Genomic DNA, 23444 nt, shown 5'->3' with positions numbered 1-23444 from the left:
CCCATTGAGGAGCCCCAATAAAAACTGGAATGACAAAACGAGGAATTGAAGCTATGGAAGTGGCAGGTTTTTAAGTTCTTCAATGTTTCAAGCTGTCTTAAGGTACCATTCAAATTGTTTCATTGTTGGAAAGATGGGGGTTGCCTTACAAACTCACTTTTCTGTTTAATTAATGACTTCAGGCAGCCCCCATTTCTGCTTACTGGGATTAAATATATTTTAGATAATAGGAAAGTCGTTTCTTTTTAATTCGAATTTCTCCATCTCTCCATGTCAACTTTCAACTGTCATTATTTCGTCGAAAAACGAGATTAGGTAAACTCGGACATAGGGGAAGGTAGGACAAATGGAATTTACAGATAAAAAACATAGATTAGACCTTCTGCTTTTCATTTTTTTCTATTCATTACTGTTATGAACTGATTGATTAAAAGTTCAATTTGAATTTTGCTAGGGGAAAGTGGGAGAAATTAGATATTCCAATAGGATTAAAAACGGGACCAAATAATTTTTTTTTCTTATGAATTATAAATTAAGAAATTTTGAATATGAGATTAATTTTATAAATAATAGGGAAGAGTAGAGCATTTACGACAAATTTAAAAATTAGGTATGGAAAGTTGGGTCAACATGAAAAGTCCAAAATTAAAGACATGCAGGAATGAAATTTAAAACATTTTTTTCTTATACCTTAAACCAATAGTAAAGGAGAGTAGAGCAGTTTCAGTAAATTAAAAAATTATGTATGGGAAAGTGGATCAAAGTAGAAATTCCAAAATTAAAGACATGTAGGAAAGAAAATTCAAAATCTTATTTCCTTAAAATAAAAAACCTACAAACAAGCAGTGCGCTTATTATTCCGACTGTCTTAATTAACAAATAGACAGATAAAGTGCTTATTATTCCGACTGTCTTAATTAACAATTAGACGGATTATGTACTTATTCCCCCGACTGTTTTAATTAGCAAATAGCTGGATCACGCGCTTATTACCCCGACTGTCTTAATTAACAAATAGACGGATCATGCGCTTATTATCCCGACTGTCGTAATTAGCAAATAGACGGATCATGCGCTTATTATCCCGACTGTCGTAATTAGCAAATAGACGGATCATGCGCTTATTTCCCCGACTGTCTTAATTAACAAATAGACAGATCATGCGCTTATTATCCCCACTGTCGTAATTAGCAAATAGACGGATCATGCGCTTATTTCCCCGACTGTCTTAATTAACAAATAGACAGATCATGCGCTTATTATCCCCACTGTCTTAATTAACAGTAAGACTGATCATGCGCTTATCATCCCGACTGTCTTAATTAACAGTAAGACTGATCATGCGCTTATTATCCCGACTGTCTTAATTAACAAATAGACGGATTATGCGCTTATTATCCCGACTGTCTTAATTAACAAATGGATGAATCATGTTTTCCCCCCGACTGTCTTAATTCACAAATAGACAAATCATGCGCTTATTCCCCCGACTGTCTTAATTAAGAAATAGACGAACCAAGCGATATTAAAAAAAAAAAAAAAAGAAAAAAAGATAAGTATACTTAAAAAACAAGCGAGTGCTATTAATCAAGACGGGCTAGTAATTACTAAAACGCGTGCAGCCCTCTCACTTGGATAGTTGAGAGTTCCGAGTTTTCGATGGGAAATGCTTCTTCTCGAAAGGTGTAAGGTTGAGGTGGTTGGAATGTGTTTTTTTGGATAGAGGATATCGTTTTACAGCGCGTAGGATTTTTTTCGTATTTTTACCTGTCTTTGGGGCTGCATTATTATTTTTTTTCCGATCCGACTTTACGTCGACCCCGTCGATTTTATTAACGTGAAGCAAAATCATAAAATCATGAAATGTCACTGAAATTTTCAAATGACAGGTGTAAATATTTTTCCATTTTTCTCAAACGTTAAAGCTTTTCCACTATTGCAAGTGTTGACCGAACATTCTCTGAAGAGTTTAGAATGTGTTTTTGTACCCAAATCTGGGTTTAAAATTCGTTAAATGGGTAGATTCTGCACTTTTCCATCATCATGTCGAAGCTTTGACGTCGCATGTAATTATTCAAACTGCGCTCGGACTTTTTGCACATCATTGCTTTTGAGACTATTAAAGCTTTTCGAGGTACAAAAGTGGTATTGGTGGATAGAGAAAAAAATTACAAATCGATCGATATCCATCAATCTGGGACAAGACCCAGAATTTTGGTAAAAATTGCAAAAGAGTTTTTTGATTTTTGGTAAAATCAAGGAGGTTCTAAATTTGACAGTTCTCATCGACGCGAGAGTAAAGTTTGTTCGAGAAAATTGCCTTTTATTTGAAGAAATTGAGGTTCCGGGGGGCCCATTATCGCTGTCTACGTTGACGCCAGAAAGCCCCTCATCAATTGTGAGTGTTTGATTCATCGAAATCATCGAGACAAATGAATTTTGAGTGAATAACGATCCTACCGTGCTCGAGCGAAAAATGCGTTCAAATCTATGGATTAAAGGTAAATTCGAGTTCTTTCTAATGAAAAACATCATCAAGGCCCCTTTTTAGATGGTTTAGAGCAGATCCAGTGCCTGAAAAATAAATAATTTTTTTCATGGTCATGATGAAGCGAGACGTCGCTCTGAATTAATTCAATCTGCGCTCGGACTTTTGTGCATTATTTGTTTTGGGACTTCTGGAGCTTTGCGAACTGCACAAGTGGTATTGGTAGAAAGAGGAGAAAATTACAAAACGATCGATACCCATCAATCAGGTACGAGACCCAGCATTTTGGTAAAAAATGCGAAAATGTTTTGTGAAATTTCATCAAAATCAAGGAGGTTCTAAATTTGACAGTTCTCATCGTCGACGCGAAAGTGACGTTTCTTCCAGAAAATTGGATTTATTTCCAAGAAAATGGGGCTCTGAGGGCTCACTGTTGCTGCGTGCGTCTACGAGAAAAAGCCCCCTTCGTCTGGGAGTGTTTGATTCATCGAGACAAGTGAATTTTGAGACAACGATGATCCTACCGTAATTGAGCAAAAAATGCGTTCAAGTCTATGGATTAGAGGTAAATTCGAGTTATTTCTAATGAAAAACATCATCAAGGCCCCTTTTTAGATGGTTTAGAACAGATGCAGTGCGTGAAAAAGAAATAATTTTTTTCATGGTCATGATGAAGCAAGAGGTCGCGCTGAATTAATTCAATCTGCGTTCGGACTTTTGTGCATTATTTGTTTTGGGACTTCTGGAACTTTTTAACGTACGCAAGTGGTACAGGTGGATAGAGGGAAAAATTACAAAACGATCGATACCAATCAATCAGGTAAGAGACCCAGCATTTTGGTAAAAAATGCGAAAAACTTTCCGAGACTTTCGTCAAAATCAAGGAGGTTCTAAATTTGACAGTTCTCATCGTCGACGCGAGAGTGACGTTTCTTCTAGAAAATTGGATTTATTTCCAAGAAAATGGGGCTTTAGAGAGGCTACTATAGCTGTTTGCGTCTACGAGAGAAAGCCCCCTTCGTCTGGGAGTGTTTGATTCATCGAGACAAGTGAATTTGGAGACAACGATGATCCTACCGTAATTGAGCAAAAAATGCATTCAAGTCTATGGATTAGAGGTAAATTCGAGCTCTTTACAATCAAAAACATCATCAAGGCCCCTTTTTAGATGGTTTGGAGCAGATGCAGTGCCTGAAAAAGGAATAATTTTTTTCATGGTCATGATGAAGCTAGAGGTCGCACTGAATTAATTCAATCTGCGCTCGGACTTTTGTGCATTATTTGTTTTGTGACTTCTGGAGTTTTTCAAGATACAGGAATGGTATAGGAGAATGCAGAGAAAAATTACAAAACCATCGATGCCCGTCAATGTGGTGCGAGACCCAGCATTTCGGTAAAAAATGAGAAAATATTTTGAAAAATTTCATCAAAATCAAGGAGGTTCTAAATTTGACAGTTCCCATCGTCGACGCGCCAGTGACGTTTGCTCGAGAAAATTGGATTTATTTGGAGGAAAATGGGGCTTTGGAAGACCACCATCGTTGTTTACGCCGACGGCAGAAAGCCCCCCTTCAATTGTGAATGTTTGATTCATGGAGAAAGATTATTAAAAACTACAAAATCCACTCTGAAGTTAGCCTGAGTAAGTTGGTAACTCTGTTAAATAAATCGATATCGATCGAAGTTTCGTTGGATTTGTGCGCCGACTGCTTTTCAAGCATTTCAAGAAGACAACCGATGAGTTCCCCATTAAATTCTTTCACTGGCAGTCATGGAGAGCCAACAAAAAGTGAGGTTATGTCATGATAGCTACAAGAATGCAGAAACAAGACTCTGCAGAGTAAACAAGGGAGCCCTTTTGCATGAGACTGTCTTATATCCAAGGTATTTATTATCACTCAAGTTCCATGCAAATAGTAACGACGCCATTTTGTAGAAAATTGAAAAAACAACAGGAGCTTCTATAAAGAAATCAACATTGGAGGTGCAACCATCGGGCAGTTTCTTAGAGGAGCGTCAAGGACTTTCTTATGCAGTGCAAGATAATTAAGGCCAAGGGCCCAATTGAGGAGCCCCAATAAAAACTGGAATGTCAAAACGAGGAACTGGAGCTATGGAAGTGGCAGGTTTTTAAGTTCTTCAATGTTTCAAGCTGTCTTAAGGTACTATCCAAATTGTTTCATTATTGGAAAGATGGGGGTTGCCTTACAAACTCACTTTTTTGTTTAATAATGACTTGAGACAGCCCCCATTTCTGCCTACTGGGATAAAATATATTATTTTAGAAAGTAGGAAAACCGTTTCTTTTTAATTCGAATTTCCCCACCTCCCCATGTCAACTTTCAACTGTCATCATTTCGTCGGTAGACGAGAGTAGGTAAACTCAAATATAGGGGAAGGTAGGACAAAGTGGATTTACAGATAAATGACATCGGTTGGACCTTCTTTTTTTCTTTTTTTCTTTACATTATTGTTATGTATTGGTTAATTCACAGTTAAAGTCCAATTTGAATTTTGCTAGGGGAGGACTGCATTCTCCAAAATATAAACAACGGTACGAATTAACACTTTTTCTTTTTTAAATTATAAATTAAGAAAAATTGAACATGAGACCAATTTAATAAATAGCAGGGGAAAGTAAGACATTTACGATGAATTAAAAAAATAGGTATGGAAAGGTGGGTAAATAAAAATAGAAAATTTACAATTAAAGACGTGGAAACAAAAATTCGAAATTTTTTTATTTTACTTCAAAGCAAATAGTAGGAAAAAGTAGGGCAATTTCGGTAAATTGAAAAATTAGGTATGGAAAGGTGGATAAAAGTGAAAACTCTAAAATTAAAGACATGCAGGAATATAATTTAAACGCGTTTTTCCTTTTATTTTAAAACAATAAATAGGGGAAAGTAGAGCATTTTTGGTATATAAAACAATTAGGTATGGGAAGGTGGACAAAAAGGAAAACTCCAAAATTAAAGACATGTAGGAATAAAAATTCAAAACTTTTTTCTTTGCCTTTGAAACAATAGTCAGGGAAAGTCGGACATTTTTGGCAAATTTAAATGTTAGGTGGGTAAAAATTTAAACTCCAAAAGTCATGTGGGAATAAACAATCAAAATTTTCTTTGACTTTAAAACAGTTGCAAAGGAGGGTTGATCATTTTCCACAAATTGAAAAATTTGGTATGGGAGAGTGGGTAAAATTGGAAAATCCCAAATTAAAGACGTGTTGGAATAAAAATTTTGAATCTTAGTTTCTTTAAAATAAAAACTTAGTAACAAGCAAAAGTAAGTAATCTTTGAGCGATATCGGGAAAGGTAGGTCCTAATGGATTTTGAACAAATAAATAATAAACTAAATATTAATTGGTAATTTTTACTACGACAACAGGCAAATAAGGAGTAAATAATCAATTTTAGAATATGTAGGGGAAGGTGGAGAAAAATGTCTTTCAATAAGTTACAAAGCTGAGACTTTAATTTTTTAATTTTATAACTCCATACCATGCAAATAAAAACGAAATAAAAATTTAATTTGAATTTTAATAGGGGAAGGTGGGGCAGGTTGAATTCTAAAGAAAACAATAAGAATTACAATTTTTTTTTCATTTTTAAATTAAACCACGTGAAAATAAAATTTCTACATCTCTATTCTCCCGACTGTCTTAATTAACAAATGGACTGATCATGCGCTTATTACCCCGACTGTTTTTTTTATTTTCAAATCGACAAATTATGCACAAAAAAATAAAGGAAATAAAAAAACAAAAACATAAATTAAACATAAAATTAAATAGATGCATCATGCGCTTATTATCCCGACTGTCTTAATTAACAATAAGACTGATCATACACTTATTATCCCGACTGTCTTGATTAACAGTAAGACTGATCATGCGCTTATTATCCCGACTGTCTTAATTAACAGTAAGACTGATCATGCGCTTATTATCCCGACTGTCTTAATTAACAGTAAGACTGATCATGCGCTTATTATCCCGACTGTCTTAATTAACAGTAAGACTGATCATGCGCTTATTATCCCGACTGTCTTAATTAACAGTAAGACTGATCATGCACTTATTACTCCGACTGTCTTAATTAACAAATAGACAGATCATGCACTTATTATCCCGACTGTCTTAATTAACAGTAAGACTGATCATGCGCTTATTATCCCGACTGTCTTAATTAACAAATAGACGGATTATGCGCTTATTATCCCGACTGTCTTAATTAACAGTAAGACTGATCATGCGCTTATTATCCCGACTGTCTTAATTAACAGTAAGACTGATCATGCGCTTATTACTCCGACTGTCTTAATTAACAAATAGACAAATAATAAAAGGAATAATTTTTTTCATGGTCATGATGAAGCGAGAGGTCGCGCTGAATTAATTCAATCTGCGCTCGGACTTTTGTGCATTATTTGTTTTGGAACTTCTGGAGCTTTTCGAGGTACACAAGTGGTATTGGTTGATCAAGGGTAAAATTACGAAACGATCGATACCAATCAGTCTGATAAGAGACCCAGCATTTTGGTAAAAAATGCGAAAACGTTTTGAAAAATTTCATCAAAATCAAGGAGGTTCTAAATTTGACAGTTCTCATCGTCGACGCGAGAGTGACGTTTCTTCCAGAAAATTGGATTTATTTTCTAGAAAATGGGGCGCTGAGGGCCCACTGTTGCTGCTTGCGTCTACGAGAGATAGCCCCCTTCGTCTGGGAGTGTTTGATTCATGGAGACAAGTGAATTTTGAGACAACGATGATTCTACCGTAATCGAGCAAAAAATGCGTTCAAATCTATGGATTAAAGGTAAATTCGAGTTCTTTCTAATGAAAAACATCATCAAGGCCCCTTTTTAGATGGTTTAGAGCAGATGCAGTGCGTGAAAAAGAAATAATTTTTTTCATGGTCATGATGAAGCGAGAGGTCGCACTGAATTTATTCAATCTGCGCTCGGACTTTTGTGCATTATTTGTTTTGGGACTTCTGGAGCTTTGCGAACTACACAAGTGGTATTGGTAGAAAGAGGAGAAAATTACAAAACGATCGATACCCATCAATCAGGTACGAGACCCAGCATTTTGGTAAAAAATGCGAAAATGTTTTGAGAAATTTCATCAAAATCAAGGAGGTCCTAAATTTGACAGTTCTCATCGTCGACGCGAGAGTGACGTTTCTTCCAGAAAATTGGATTTATTTGAAAGAAAATGGGGCTCTGAGGACTCACTGTTGCTGCTTGCGTCTACGAGAGAAAGCCCCCTTCGTCTGGGAGTGTTTGATTCATCGAGACAAGTGAATTTTGAGACAACCATGAGCCTACCGTAATTGAGCAAAAAATGCATTCAAGTCTATGGATTAGAGGTAAATTCGACCTCTTTACAATGAAAAACATCATCAAGGCCCCTTTTTAGATGGTTTGGAGCAGATGCAGTGCCTGAAAAAGGAATAATTTTTTTCATGGTCATGATGAAGCGAGAGGTCGCCTTGAATTAATTCAATCTGCGCTCGGACTTTTGTGCATTATTTGTTTTGGGACTTCTGGAGTTTTTCAAGATACAAGAATGGTATAGGAGAATGCAGAGAAAAATTACAAAACCATCGATGCCCGTCAATGTGGTGCGAGACCCAGCATTTCGGTAAAAAATGAGAAAATGTTTTGAAAAATTTCATCAAAATCAAGGAGGTTCTAAATTTGACAGTTCCCATCGTCGACGCGCCAGTGACGTTTGCTCGAGAAAATTGGATTTATTTGGAGGAAAATGGGGCTTTGGAAGACCACCATCGTTGTTTACGCCGACGGCAGAAAGCCCCCCTTCAATTGTGAATGTTTGATTCATGGAGAAAGATTATTAAAAACTACAAAATCCCCTCTGAAGTTAGCCTGAGTAAGTTGGTAACTCTGTTAAATAAATCGATATCGATCGAAGTTTCGTTGGATTTGTGCGCCGACTGCTTTTCAAGCATTTCAAGAAGACAACCGATAAGTTCCCCATTAAATTCTTTCACTGGCAGTCAAGGAGAGTCAACAAAAAGTGAGGTTATGTCATGATAGTTACAAGAATGCAGGAACAAGACTCTGCAGAGTAAACAATGGGGCTCTTTTGCATGAGACTGTCTTATATCCAAGGTATTTATTATCACTCAAGTTCCATGCAAATAGTAACGACGCCATTTTGTAGAAAATTGAAAGAACAACACGAGCTTCTATAAAGAAATCAACATTGGAGGGGCAACCATCGGGCAGTTTTTTAGAGGAGCGTCAAGGACTTTCTTATGCAGTGCAAGAAAATTAAGGCCAAGGGTCCAATTGAGGAGCCCCAATAAAAACTGGAATGACAAAACGAGGAACTGAAGCTATGGAAGTAGCAGGTTTTTAAGTTCTTCAATGTTTCAAGCTGTCTTAAGGTACTATCCAAATTGTTTTATTATTGGAAAGATGGGGGTTGCCTTACAAACTCACTTTTTTGTTTAATAATGACTTGAGACAGCCCCCATTTCTGCCTACTGGGATAAAATATATTATTTTAGAAAGTAGGAAAACCGTTTCTTTTTAATTCGAATTTCCCCACCTCCCCATGTCAACTTTCAACTGTCATCATTTCGTCGGTAGACGAGAGTAGGTAAACTCAAATATAGGGAAGGTAGGACAAAGTGGATTTACAGATAAATGACATCGGTTGGACCTTCTTTTTTTCTTTACATTATTGTTATGTATTGGTTAATTCACAGTTAAAGTCCAATTTGAATTTTGCTAGGGGAGGACTGCATTCTCCAAAATATAAAAAACGGTACGAATTAACACTTTTTCTTTTTTAAATTATAAATTAAGAAAAATTGAACATGAGACCAATTTAATAAATAGCAGGGGAAAGTAAGACATTTACGATGAATTAAAAAAATAGGTATGGAAAGGTGGGTAAATAAAAATAGAAAATTTACAATTAAAGACGTGGAAACAAAAATTCGAAATTTTTTTATTTTACTTCAAAGCAAATAGTAGGAAAAAGTAGGGCAATTTCGGTAAATTGAAAAATTAGGTATGGAAAGGTGGATAAAAGTGAAAACTCTAAAATTAAAGACATGCAGGAATATAATTTAAACGCGTTTTTCCTTTTATTTTAAAACAATAAATAGGGGAAAGTAGAGCATTTTTGGTATATAAAACAATTAGGTATGGGAAGGTGGACAAAAAGGAAAACTCCAAAATTAAAGACATGTAGGAATAAAAATTCAAAACTTTTTTCTTTGCCTTTGAAACAATAGTCAGGGAAAGTCGGACATTTTTGGCAAATTTAAATGTTAGGTATGGAAAGGTGGGTAAAAATTTAAACTACAAAAGACATGTGGGAATAAACAATCAAAATTTTCTTTGACTTTAAAACAGTTGCAAAGGAGGGTTGATCATTTTCCACAAATTGAAAAATTTGGTATGGGAGAGTGGGTAAAATTGGAAAATCCAAAATTAAAGACGTGTTGGAATAAAAATTTTGAATCTTAGTTTCTTTAAAATAAAAACTTACAAACAAGCAAAAGTAAGTAATCTTTGAGCGATATCGGGAAAGGTAGGTCCTAATGGATTTTGAACAAATAAATAATAAACTAAATATTAATTGGTAATTTTTACTACGACAACAGGCAAATAAGGAGTAAATAATCAATTTTAGAATATGTAGGGGAAGGTGGAGAAAAATGTCTTTCAATAAGTTACAAAACTGAGACTTTAATTTTTTAATTTTATAACTCCATACCATGCAAATAAAAACGAAATAAAAATTTAATTTGAATTTTAATAGGGGAAGGTGGGGCAGGTTGAATTCTAAAGAAAACAATAAGAATTACAATTTTTTTTTCATTTTTAAATTAAACCACGTGAAAATACAATTTCTACATCTCTATTCCCCCGACTGTCTTAATTAACAAATGGACTGATCATGCGCTTATTACCCCGACTGTTTTTTTTATTTTCAAATCGACAAATTATGCACAAAAAAATAAAGGAAATAAAAAAACAAAAACATAAATTAAACATAAAATTAAATAGATGCATCATGCGCTTATTATCCCGACTGTCTTAATTAACAGTAAGACTGGTCATGCGCTTATTATCCCGACTGTCTTAATTAACAGTAAGACTGATCATGCGCTTATTATCCCGACTGCCTTAATTAACAGTAAGACTGATCATGCGCTTATTATCCCGACTGTCTTAATTAACAAATAGACGGATCATGCGCTTATTATCCCGACTGTCGTAATTAGCAAATAGACGGATCATGCGCTTATTATCCCGACTGTCTTAATTAACAGTAAGACTGATCATGCGCTTATTATCCCGACTGTCTTAATTAACAGTAAGACTGATCATGCGCTTATTATCCCGACTGTCTTAATTAACAGTAAGACTGATCATGCGCTTATTACCCCGACTGTCTTAATTAACAAATAGACAGATCATGCACTTATTATCCCGACTGTCTTAATTAACAGTAAGACTGATCATGCGCTTATTATCCCGACTGTTTTAATTAACAAATAGACGGATTATGCGCTTATTATCCCGACTGTCTTAATTAACAAATGGATGAATCATGTTTTCCCCCCGACTGACTTAATTCACAAATAGACAAATCATGCGCTTATTCCCCCGACTGTCTTAATTAAGAAATAGACGAACCAAGCGATATTAAAAAAAAAAAAAAAAAAAAGATAAGTATACTTAAAAAACAAGCGAGTGCTATTAATCAAGACGGGCTAGTTAACACTTACTAAAACGTGCTGGGTGACTCTCACTTGGATAGTTGAGAGTTCCGAGTTTTCGTTGGGGGTTCCTACTCCTTGAAAGGTGTGAGTTTGAGGTGGTTGGCGTTTGTTTTTTTGGATAGAGGATGTCGAATTATAGAGTTTAGGATTTTTTTCGTATTTTTACATGTCTTTGGGGCTGCATTATTAATTTTTTTCCGATCCGACTTTACGTCGACCCCGTCGATTTTTAACGTGAAGCAAAATCATGAAATGTCACTGAAATTTTCAAATGACAGGTGTAAATATTTTTCGATTTTTCTCAAATGTTAAAGCTTTTCCACTACTGCAAGTGTTGACAGGACATTCTCTGAAGAGTTTAGAATGTGTTTTTGTACCCACGTCTGGGTTTAAAATTCGTTAAATGGGTAGATTCTGCACTTTTCCATCATCATGTCAAAGCTTTGACGTCGCATGTAATTATTCAAACTGCGCTCGGACTTTTTGCACATCATTGGTTTTGAAACTATTAAAGCTTTTCGAGGTACAAAAGTGGTATTGGGGGATAGAGAAAAAAATTACAAATCGACCGATAACCATCAATCTGGGACAAGACCCAGAATTTTGGTAAAAAATGCGAAAATGTTTTGAGAAATTTCATCAAAATCAAGGAGGTTATAAATTTGACAGTTCTCATCGTCGACGCGAGAGTGAAGTTTCTTCCAGAAAATTGGATTTATTTCCAAAAAAATGGGGCTTTGGAGAGGCTACTATTGCTGCTTGCGTCTACGAGAGAAAGCCCCCATCGACTGGGAGTGTTTGATTCATCGAGACAAGTGAATTTTGAGACAACGATGATCCTACCGTGGTCGAGCGAAAAATGCGTTCAAATCTATGAATTAGAGGTAAATTCGAGCTCTTTACAATGAAAAACATCATCAAGGCCCCATTTTAGATGGTTTGGAGCAGATCCAGTGGGTGAAAAAGAAATAATTTTTTTCATGGTCATGATGAAGCGAGTCGTCGCTCTGAATTAATTCAATCTGCGCTCGGACTTTTGTGCATTATTTGTTTTGGGACTTCTGGAGCTTTGCGAACTACACAAGTGGTATTGGTAGAAAGAGGAGAAAATGACAAAACGATCGATACCCATCAATCAGGTATGAGACCTAGCATTTTGGTAAAAAATGCGAAAATGTTTTGAGAAATTTCATCAAAATCAAGGAGGTTCTAAATTTGACAGTTCTCATCGTCGACGCGAGAGTGAAGTTTCTTCCAGAAAATTGGATTTATTTGAAAGAAAATGGGGCTCTGAGGACTCACTGTTGCTGCTTGCGTCTACGAGAGAAAGCCCCCTTCGTCTGGGAGTGTTTGATTCATCGAGACAAGTGAATTTTGAGACAACGATGATCCTACCGTGGTCGAGCGAAAAATGCGTTCAAATCTATGAATTAGAGGTAAATTCGAGCTCTTTACAATGAAAAACATCATCAAGGCCCCTTTTTAGATGGTTTGGAGCAGATGCAGTGCCTGAAAAAGGAATAATTTTTTTCATGGTCATGATGAAGCGAGAGGTCGCACTGAATTAATTCAATCTGCGCTCGGACTTTTGTGCATTATTTGTTTTGGGACTTCTGGAGTCTTTCAAGATACAAGAATGGTATAGGAGAATGCAGAGAAAAATTACCAAACCATCGATGCCCGTCAATGTGGTGCGAGACCCAGCATTTCGGTAAAAAATGAGAAAATGTTTTGAAAAATTTCATCAAAATCAAGGAGGTTCTAAATTTGACAGTTCCCATCGTCGACGCGCCAGTGACGTTTGCTCGAGAAAATTGGATTTATTTGGAGGAAAATGGGGCTTTGGAAGACCACCATCGCTGTTTACGCCGACGGCAGAAAACCTCCCTTCAACAATTGTGAATGTTTGATTCATGGAGAAAGATTATTAAAAACTACAAAATCCCCTCTGAAGTTAGCGTGAGTGTAAGTTGGTAACTCTGTTAAATAAATCGATATCGATCGAAGTTTCGTTGGATTTGTGTGCCGACTGCTTTTCAAGCATTTCAAGAAGACAACCGGTGAGTCCCCTATTAAATTCTTTTACTGGCAGTCATGGAAAGTCCAAAAAGTGAGGTTATGTCATGATAGCTACAAGAATGCAGTGTTAACTACAGAATAAACAAGGGGGCCCTTTTGCATGAGACTGTCTTATATCTAAGGTATTTATTAGCACTCAAGTTCCATGCAAATAGTAACGACGCCATTTTGTAGAAAATTGTAGAAAAACAACACGAGCTTCTATAAAAGAAATCAACATTGGAGGTGTTACAAGTGTACGGTGCAACCATCGGACAGTTTCTGTCAAGAGGAGCGTCAAGGACTTTCTTATGCAGTAAAAGCAAAATTAAGGCCGAAGGCCCCATTGAGGAGCCCCTATAAAAACTGGAATGACAAAACTAGGAATTGAAGCTATGGAAGTGGCAGGTTTTTAAGTTCTTCACTTTTTCAAGCTGTCTTAAGGTACCATTCAAATTGTTTCATTGTTGGAAAGATGGGGGTTGCCTTACAAACTCACTTTTCTGTTCAGTTAATGACTTCAGGCAGCCCCCATCTCTGCTTACTGGGATTAAATATATTTTAGATAATAGGAAATTCGTTTCTTTTTAATTCGAATTTCTCCAACTCTCCATGTCAACTTTCAACTGTCATTATTTCGTCGAAAGATGAGATTAGGTAAACTCGGACATAGGGGAAGGTAGGACAAATTGGATTTACAGATAAAAAACATAGATTAGACCTTCTGCTTTTCATTTTTTTCTATTCATTACTGTTATGAACTGATTGATTAAAAGTTCAATTTGAATTTTGCTAGGGGAAAGTGGGAGAAATTAGATTTTCCAATAGATTAAAAACGGGACCAAATAAAATTTTTTTCTTATGAATTATAAATTAAGAAATTTTGAATATGAGATTAATTTTATAAATAATAGGGAAGAGTAGAGCATTTACGACAAATTTAAAAATTAGGTACGGAAAGTCGGCTCAAAATGAAAAGTCCAAAATTAAAGACATGCAGGAATGAAAGTTAAAACATTTTTTTCTTATACCTTAAACCAATAGCAAAGGAGAGTAGAGCAGTTTCAGTAAATTAAAAAATTATGTATGGGAAAGTGGATCAAAGTAGAAATTCTAAAATTAAAGACATGTAGGAAAGAAAATTCAAAATCTTATTTCCTTAAAATTAAAAACCTACAAACAAGCAGTGCGCTTATTATTCCGACTGTCTAAAAATCGAAGAACACACAAAATCAAGTTATTCTAAAACTTTCTTTGCTTAATGCTAAATAAACAAATACAATTAACTGGGTGGACCTCGGGTATCTGTGGACCTCGCTTTTTTCGTGGACCTAACTTTTTCGAGGCTTTCTTTGTTTAATAGTATAACGAATAAGCAATCTTAAATTAAAACCCAACGCCCCGGAAAAGCGAGGTTCACGAAAAAAGCGAGGTCTACTGATCTCCGAGGGCCACCTAGTTAATACTTACTAAAACGTGTAGGGTAACCCTCACTTTAACACTTGAGAGTTCCGACTTTTCGATGGGAAATGCTTCTTCTCGAAAGGTGTAAGGTTGAGGTGGTTGGAGTGTGTTTTTGCGGATAGAGGATATCGTTTTACAGCGCATAGGATTTTTTACCTATTTTTACATGTCTTTGGGGCTGCATTATTAATTTTTTTCCGATCCGACTTTACGTCGACCCCGTCGATTTTTAACGTGAAGCAAAATCATGAAATGTCACTGAAATTTTCAAATGACAGGTGTAAATATTTTTCCATTTTTCTCAAATGTTGAAGCTTTTCCACTACTGCAAGTGTTGACCGGACCTTCTCTGAAGAGTTTAGAATGTATTTTTGTACCAACATCTGGGTTTAAAATTCGTTAAATGGGTAGATTCTTCACTTTTCCATCATCATGTCGAAGCTTTGACGTCGCATGTAATTATTCAAACTGCGCTCGGACTTTTTGCACATCATCGCTTTTGGGACTATTAAAACTTTTCGAAGTACAAAAGTGGTATTTGTGGATAGAGAAAAAAATTACAAATCGATCGATACCCATCAATCTGGGACAAGACCCAGAATTTTGGTAAAAATTGCAAAAGAGTTTTTTTGATTTTTGGTAAAATCAAGGAGGTTCTAAATTTGACAGTTCTCATCGACGCGAGAGTGAAGTTTGTTCGAGAAAATTGCCTTTTATTTGAAGAAATTGGGGCTCTGGGGGCCCATTATCGCTGTCTACGTTGACGCCAGAAAGCCCCTCATCAATTGTGAGTGTTTGATTCATCGAAATCATCGAGACAAATGAATTTTGAGTGAATAACGATCCTACCGTGCTCGAGCGAAAAATGCGTTCAAATCTATTTATTAAAGGTAAATTGGAGTTATTTCTAATAGAAAACATCATCAAGGCCCCTTTTTAGATGGTTTAGAGCAGATCCAGTGCGTGAAAAATAAATAATTTTTTTCATGGTCATGATGAAGCAAGAGGTCGCGCTGAATTAATTCAATCTGCGCTCGGACTTTTGTGCATTATTTGTTTTGGGACTTCTGGAGCTTTGCGAACTACACAAGTGGTATTGGTAGAAAGAGGAGAAAATTACAAAACGGTCGATACCCATCAATCAGGTACGAGACCCAGCATTTTGGTAAAAAATGCGAAAATGTTTTGAGAAATTTCATCAAAATCAAGGAGATTCTAAATTTGACAGTTCTCATCGTCGACGCGAGAATGACGTTTCTTCCAGAAAATTGGATTTATTTCCAAGAAAATGGGGTTTTGGAGAGGCTACAATTGCTGCTTGCGTCTACGAGAGAAAGCCCCCATCGACTGGGAGTGTTTGATTCATTGAGACAAGTGAATTTTGAGACAACGATGATCCTACCGTAATCGAGCAAAAAATGCGTTCAAATCTATGGATAGAGGTAAATTTGAGCTCTTTACAATCAAAAACGTAATCAAGACCCCTTTTTAGATGGTTTGGGGTAGATGCAGCTGCAGAAAAATTGTTTTCTTTCGTCATGTTGCGCGGAATTAATTCAATCTGCGCTCGGACTTTTGTGCATTATTTGTTTTGGGACTTCTGGAGTTTTTCGAAATACAAGAATGGTATAGGAGGATGCAGAGAAAAATTACAAAACCATCGATGCCCGTCAATGTGGTGCGAGACCCAGCATTTCGGTAAAAAATGAGAAAATATTTTGAAAAATTTCATCAAAATCAAGGAGGTTCTAAATTTGACAGTTCCCATCGTCGACGCGCCAGTGACGTTTGCTCGAGAAAATTGGATTTATTTGGAGGAAAATGGGGCTTTGGAAGACCACCATCGTTGTTTACGCCGACGGCAGAAAGCCCCCCTTCAATTGTGAATGTTTGATTCATGGAGAAAGATTATTAAAAACTACAAAATCCCCTCTGAAGTTAGCCTGAGTAAGTTGGTATGTAACTCTGTTAAATAAATCGATATCGATCGAAGTTTCGTTGGATTTGTGCGCCGACTGCTTTTCAAGCATTTCAAGAAGACAACCGATGAGTTTCCCATTAAATTCTTTCACTGGCAGTCATGGAGAGTCAACAAAAAGTGAGGTTATGTCATGATAGTTACAAGAATGCAGGAACAAGACTCTGCAGAGTAAACAAGGGGGCCCTTTTGCATGAGACTGTTTTATATCTAAGGTATTTATTATCACTCAAGTTTCATGCAAATTAGTAACGACGCCATTTTGTAGAAAATTGAAAGAACAACACGAGCTTCTATAAAGAAATCAACATTGGAGGTGCAACCATCGGGCAGTCTCTTAGAGGAGCGTCAAGGACTTTCTTATGCAGTGCAAGAAAATTAAGGCCAAGGGCCCAATTGAGGAGCCCCAATAAAAACTGGAATGTCAAAACGAGGAACTGGAGCTATGGAAGTGGCAGGTTTTTAAGTTCTTGAATGTTTCAAGCTGTCTTAAGTTACTATCCAAATTGTTTCATTATTGGAAAGATGGGGGTTGCCTTACAAACTCACTTTTTTGTTTAATAATGACTTGAGACAGCCCCCATTTCTGCCTACTGGGATAAAATATATTATTTTAGAAAGTAGGAAAACCGTTTCTTTTTAATTCGAATTTCCCCACCTCTCCATGTCAACTTTCAACTGTCATCATTTCGTCGGTAGACGAGAGTAGGTAAACTCAGATATAGGGGAAGGTAGGACAAATTGGATTTACAGATAAATGACATCGGTTGGACCTTCTTTTTTTCTTTACATTATTGTTATGTATTGGTTGATTCACAGTTAAAGTCCAATTTGAATTTTGCTAGGGGAGGACTGCATTCTCCAAAATATAAAAAAAAAAGGTACGAATTAACAATTTTTCCATTTTAAATTATAAATTAAGAAAAATTGAACATGAGACCAATTTAATAAATAGCAGGGGAAAGTAAGACATTTACGATAAATTAAAAAAATAGGTATGGAAAGGTGGGTAAATAAAAATAGAAAATTTAAAATAAAAGACGTGGAAACAAAAATTCGAATTTTTTTTATTTTACTTCAAAGCAAATAGTAGGAAAAAGTAGGGCAATTTCGGTAAATTGAAAAATTAGGTATGGAAAGATGGATAAAAGTGAAAACTCTAAAATTAAAGACATGCAGGAATATAATTTAAAAGCGTTTTTTCTTTTATTTTAAAACAATAGTAGGGGAAAGTAGAGCATTTTTGGTATATAAAACAATTAGGTATTAGTATTAATTAGGTATTAGGGTGGACAAAAATGAAAACTCCAAAATTAAAGACATGTAGGAATAAAAATTCAAAACTTTTTTCTTTGCCTTTGAAACAATAGTCAGGGAAAGTCGGGCATTTTTGGCAAATTTAAATGTTAGGTATGGAAAGGTGGGTAAAAATTTAAACTCCAAAAGACATGTAGAAATAAACAATCAAAACTTTTTTTCTTTGACTTTAAAACAGTTGCAAAGGAGGATTGATCGTTTTCCACAAATTGAAAAATTTGGTATAGGAAAGTGGGTAAAATTGGAAAATCCAAAATTAAAGACATGTTGGAATAAAAATTTAGAATCTTAGTTTCTTTAAAATAAAAACTTACAAACAAGCAAAAGTAAGTAATCTTTGAGCGATATAGGGAAAGGTAGGTCCTAATGGATTTTGAACAAATAAATAATAAACTAAATATTAATTGGTAATTTTTACTACGACAACAAGCAAATAAGGAGTAAATAATCAATTTTAGAATATGTAGGGGAAGGTGGAGAAAAATTTCTTTCAATAAGTTACAAAGCTGAGACTTTAATTTTTTAATTTTATAACTTCATACCATGCAAATAAAAACTAAATAAAAATTTAATTTGAATTTTAATAGGGGAAGGTGGGGCAGGTTGAATTCTAAAGAAAACAAAAAGAATTACAATTTTTTTTTCATTTTTAAATTAAACCACGTGAAAATAAAATTTCTACATCTCTATTCCCCCGACTGTCTTAATTAACAAATGGACTGATCATGCGCTTATTACCCCGACTGTTTTTTTTATTTTCAAATCGACAAATTATGCACAAAAAAATAAAGGAAATAAAAAAACAAAAACATAAATTAAACATAAAATTAAATAGATGCATCATGCGCTTATTATCCCGACTGTCTTAATTAACAATAAGACTGATCATACACTTATTATCCCGACTGTCTTAATTAACAGTAAGACTGATCATGCGCTTATTATCCCGACTGTCTTAATTAACAGTAAGACTGATCATGCGCTTATTATCCCGACTGTCTTAATTAACAGTAAGACTGATCATGCGCTTATTATCCCGACTGTCTTAATTAACAGTAAGACTGATCATGCGCTTATTATCCCGACTGTCTTAATTAACAGTAAGACTGATCATGCGCTTATTATCCCGACTGTCTTAATTAACAGTAAGACTGATCATGCGCTTATTACCCCGACTGTCTTAATTAACAAATAGACAGATCATGCACTTATTATCCCGACTGTCTTAATTAACAGTAAGACTGATCATGAGCTTATTATCCCGACTGTCTTAATTAACAAATAGACGGATTATGCGCTTATTATCCCGACTGTCTTAATTAACAAATGGATGAATCATGTTTTCCCCCCGACTGTCTTAATTCACAAATAGACAAATCATGCGCTTATTCCCCCGACTGTCTTAATTAAGAAATAGACAAACCAAGCGATATTAAAAAAAAAAAAAAAGAAAAAAAGATAAGTATACTTAAAAAACAAGCGAGTGCTATTAATCAAGACGGGCTAGTTAATACTTACTAAAACGTGTAGGGTAACCCTCACTTTAACACTTGAGAGTTCCGAGTTTTCGATGGGAAATGCTTCTTCTCGAAAGGTGTAAGGTTGAGGTGGTTGGAGTGTGTTTTTGCGGATAGAGGATATCGTTTTACAGCGCATAGGATTTTTTACCTATTTTTACATGTCTTTGGGGCTGCATTATTAATTTTTTTCCGATACGACTTTACGTCGACCCCGTCGATTTTTAACGTGAAGCAAAATCATGAAATGTCACTGAAATTTTCAAATGACAGGTGTAAATAATTTTCGATTTTTCTCAAATGTTAAAGCTTTTCCACTACTCCAAGTGTTGACCGAACCTTCTCTGAAGAGTTTAGAAGGTGTTTTTGTACCAACATCTGGGTTTAAAATTCGTTAAATGGGTAGATTCTTCACTTTTCCATCATCATGTCGAAGCTTTGACGTCGCATGTAATTATTCAAACTGCGCTCGGACTTTTTGCACATCGTCGGTTTTGGGACTATTAAAGCTTTTCGAGGTACAAAAGTGGTATTGGTGGATAGAGAAAAAAATTACAAATCGATCGATACCCATCAATCTGGGACAAGACCCAGAATTTTGGTAAAAATTGTAAAAGAGTTTTTGGGATTTTTGGTAAAATCAAGGAGGTTCTAAATTTGACAGTTCTCATCGACGCGAGAGTAAAGTTTGTTCGAGAAAATTGCCTTTTATTTGAAGAAATTGAGGCTCCGGGGGGCCCATTATCGCTGTCTACGTTGACGCCAGAAAGCCCCTCATCAATTGTGAGTGTTTGATTCATCGAAATCATCGAGACAAATGAATTTTGAGTGAATAACGATCCTACCGTGCTCGAGCGAAAAATGAGTTCAAATCTATGGATTAAAGGTAAATTCGAGTTATATCTAATAGAAAACATCATCAAGGCCCCTTTTTAGATGGTTTAGAGCAGATCCAGTGCGTGAAAAATAAATAATTTTTTTCATGGTCATGATGAAGCGAGACGTCGGCTCTGAATTAATTCAATCTGCGCTCGGACTTTTGTGCAGTATTTGTTTTGGGACTTCTGGAGCTTTTCGAGGTACACAAGTGGTATTGATGGACAAAGGGTAAAATTACGAAACGATTGATACCCATCAATCAGGTACGAGACCCAGGATTTTGGTAAAAAATGCGAAAATGTTTTGAGAAATTTCATCAAAATCAAGGAGGTTCTAAATTTGACAGTTCTCATCGTCGACGCGAGAGTGACGTTTCTTCCAGAAAATTGGATTTATTTGAAAGAAAATGGGGCTTTGGAAAGGCTACTGTTGCTGCTTGCGTCTACGAGAGAAAGTCCCCATCGACTGGGAGTGTTTGATTCATCGAGACAAGTGAATTTTGAGACAACGATGATCCTACCGTAATCGAGCAAAAAATGCGTTCAAATCTATGGATAGAGGTAAATTTGAGCTCTTTACATTAAAAAACATCATCAAGGCCCCTTTTTAGATGGTTTGGAGCAGATGCAGTGCCTGAAAAAAGAATAATTTTTTTCATGGTCATGATGAAGCGAGAGGTCGCACTGAATTAATTCAAACTGCGCTCGGACTTTTGTGCATTATTTGTTTTGGAACTTCTGGAGCTTTTCGAGGTACACAAGTGGTATTGGTTGATCAAGGGTAAAATTACGAAACGATCGATACCAATCAATCAGATAAGAGACCCAGCATTTTGGTAAAAAATGCGAAAACGTTTTGAAAAATTTCATCAAAATCAAGGAGGTTCTAAATTTGACAGTTCTCAACGTCGACGCAAGAGTGACGTTTCTTCCAGAAAATTGGATTTATTTTCAAGAAAATGGGGCGCTGAGGGCCCACTGTTGCTGCTTGCGTCTACGAGAGATAGCCCCCTTCGTCTGGGAGTGTTTGATTCATGGAGACAAGTGAATTTTGAGACAACGATGATTCTACCGTAATCGAGCAAAAAATGCGTTCAAATCTATGGATTAAAGGTAAATTCGAGCTCTTTACAATCAAAAACATCATCAAGGCCCCTTTTTAGATGGTTTAGAGCAGATGCAGTGCGTGAAAAAGAAATAATTTTTTTTTTGTTTTGGGACTTCTGGAGCTTTGCGAACTACACAAGTGGTATTGGTAGAAAGAGGAGAAAATTACAAAACGATCAATACCCATCAATCAGGTACGAGACCCAGCATTTTGGTAAAAAATGCGAAAATGTTTTGAGAAATTTCATCAAAATCAAGGAGGTTCTAAATTTGACAGTTCTCATCGTCGACGCGAGAATGACGTTTCTTCCAGAAAATTGGATTTATTTCCAAGAAAATGGGGTTTTGGAGAGGCTACAATTGCTGCTTGCGTCTACGAGAGAAAGCCTCCATCGACTGGGAGTGTTTGATTAATCGAGACAAGTGAATTTTGAGACAACGATGATCCTACCGTAATCGAGCAAAAAATGCGTTCAAATCTATGGATAGAGGTAAATTTGAGCTCTTTACAATCAAAAACGTAATCAAGACCCCTTTTTAGATGGTTTGGGGTAGATGCAGCTGCAAAAAAATTGTTTTCTTTCGTCATGTTGCGCGGAATTAATTCAATCTGCGCTCAGACTTTTGTGCATTATTTGTTTTGGGACTTCTGGAGTTTTTCGAAATACAAGAATGGTATAGGAAAATGCAGAGAAAAATTACAAAACCATCGATGCCCGTCAATGTGGTGCGAGACCCAGCATTTCGGTAAAAAATGAGAAAATATTTTGAAAAATTTCATCAAAATCAAGGAGGTTCTAAATTTGACAGTTCCCATCGTCGACGCGCCAGTGACGTTTGCTCGAGAGAATTGGATTTATTTGGAGGAAAATGGGGCTTTGGAAGACCACCATCGTTGTTTACGCCGACGGCAGAAAGCCCCCCTTCAATTGTGAATGTTTGATTCATGGAGAAAGATTATTAAAAACTACAAAAACCCCTCTGAAGTTAGCCTGAGTAAGTTGGTAACTCTGTTAAATAAATCGATATCGATCGAAGTTTCGTTGGATTTGTGCGCCGACTGCTTTTCAAGCATTTCAAGAAGACAACCGATGAGTTCCCCATTAAATTCTTTCACTGGCAGTCATGGGGAGCCAACAAAAAGTGAGGTTATGTCATGATAACTACAAGAATGCAGAAACAAGACTCTGCAGAGTAAACAAGGGGGCCCTTTTGCATGAGACTGTCTTATATCCAAGGTATTGATTATCACTCAAGTTCCATGCAAATAGTAACGATGCCATTTTGTAGAAAATTGAAAGAACAACACGAGCTTCTATAAAGAAATCAACATTGGAGGGGCAACCATCGGGCAGTTTCTTAGAGGAGCGTCAAGGACTTTCTTATGCAGTGCAAGAAAATTAAGGCCAAGGGTCCAATTGAGGAGCCCCAATAAAAACTGGAATGACAAAACGAGGAACTGAAGCTATGGAAGTAGCAGGTTTTTAAGTTCTTCAATGTTTCAAGGTACTATTCAAATTGTTTCATTATTGGAAAGATGGGGGTTGCTCTACAAACTTACTTTTTTGTTTAATAATGACTTGAGACAGCCCCCATCTCTGCCTACTGGGATTAAATATATTAGAAAATAGGAAAACCATTTCTTTTTAATTCGAATTTCCCCACCTCCCCATGTCAACTTTCAACTGTCATCATTTCGTCGGTAGACGAGAGTAGGTAAACTCAAATATAGGGGAAGGTAGGACAAAGTGGATTTACAGATAAATGACATCGGTTGGACCTTCTTTTTTTCTTTTTTTCTTTACATTATTGTTATGTATTGGTTAATTCACAGTTAAAGTCCAATTTGAATTTTGCTAGGGGAG

General features: G+C 36.0%; 1 long non-coding RNA gene across 1 annotated transcript in view; it reads left to right on the top strand.

The window, feature by feature from the left end:
* Window positions 1–21221: 21221 nt before the first annotated feature.
* LOC148165998 (uncharacterized) overlaps window positions 21222–23444 on the top strand; it is a 30179-nt gene continuing 27956 nt past the window's right edge. The window contains exon 1 of the long non-coding RNA XR_015771073.1: window positions 21222–21585. This is a non-coding gene — a long non-coding RNA (uncharacterized LOC148165998). The remainder of the gene's footprint in view (window positions 21586–23444) is intronic.

This window comes from Gnatocerus cornutus, unplaced genomic scaffold (genome assembly GCF_029298725.1).
Source record: "Gnatocerus cornutus isolate USDA-ARS CGAHR unplaced genomic scaffold, icGnaCorn1.1 ctg00000037.1, whole genome shotgun sequence".
NCBI lineage: Eukaryota > Metazoa > Arthropoda > Insecta > Coleoptera > Tenebrionidae > Gnatocerus > Gnatocerus cornutus.
The sequence above is the reverse complement of the archived record's forward strand: the minus strand, read 5'-3'. Positions and strand labels throughout refer to the sequence as shown.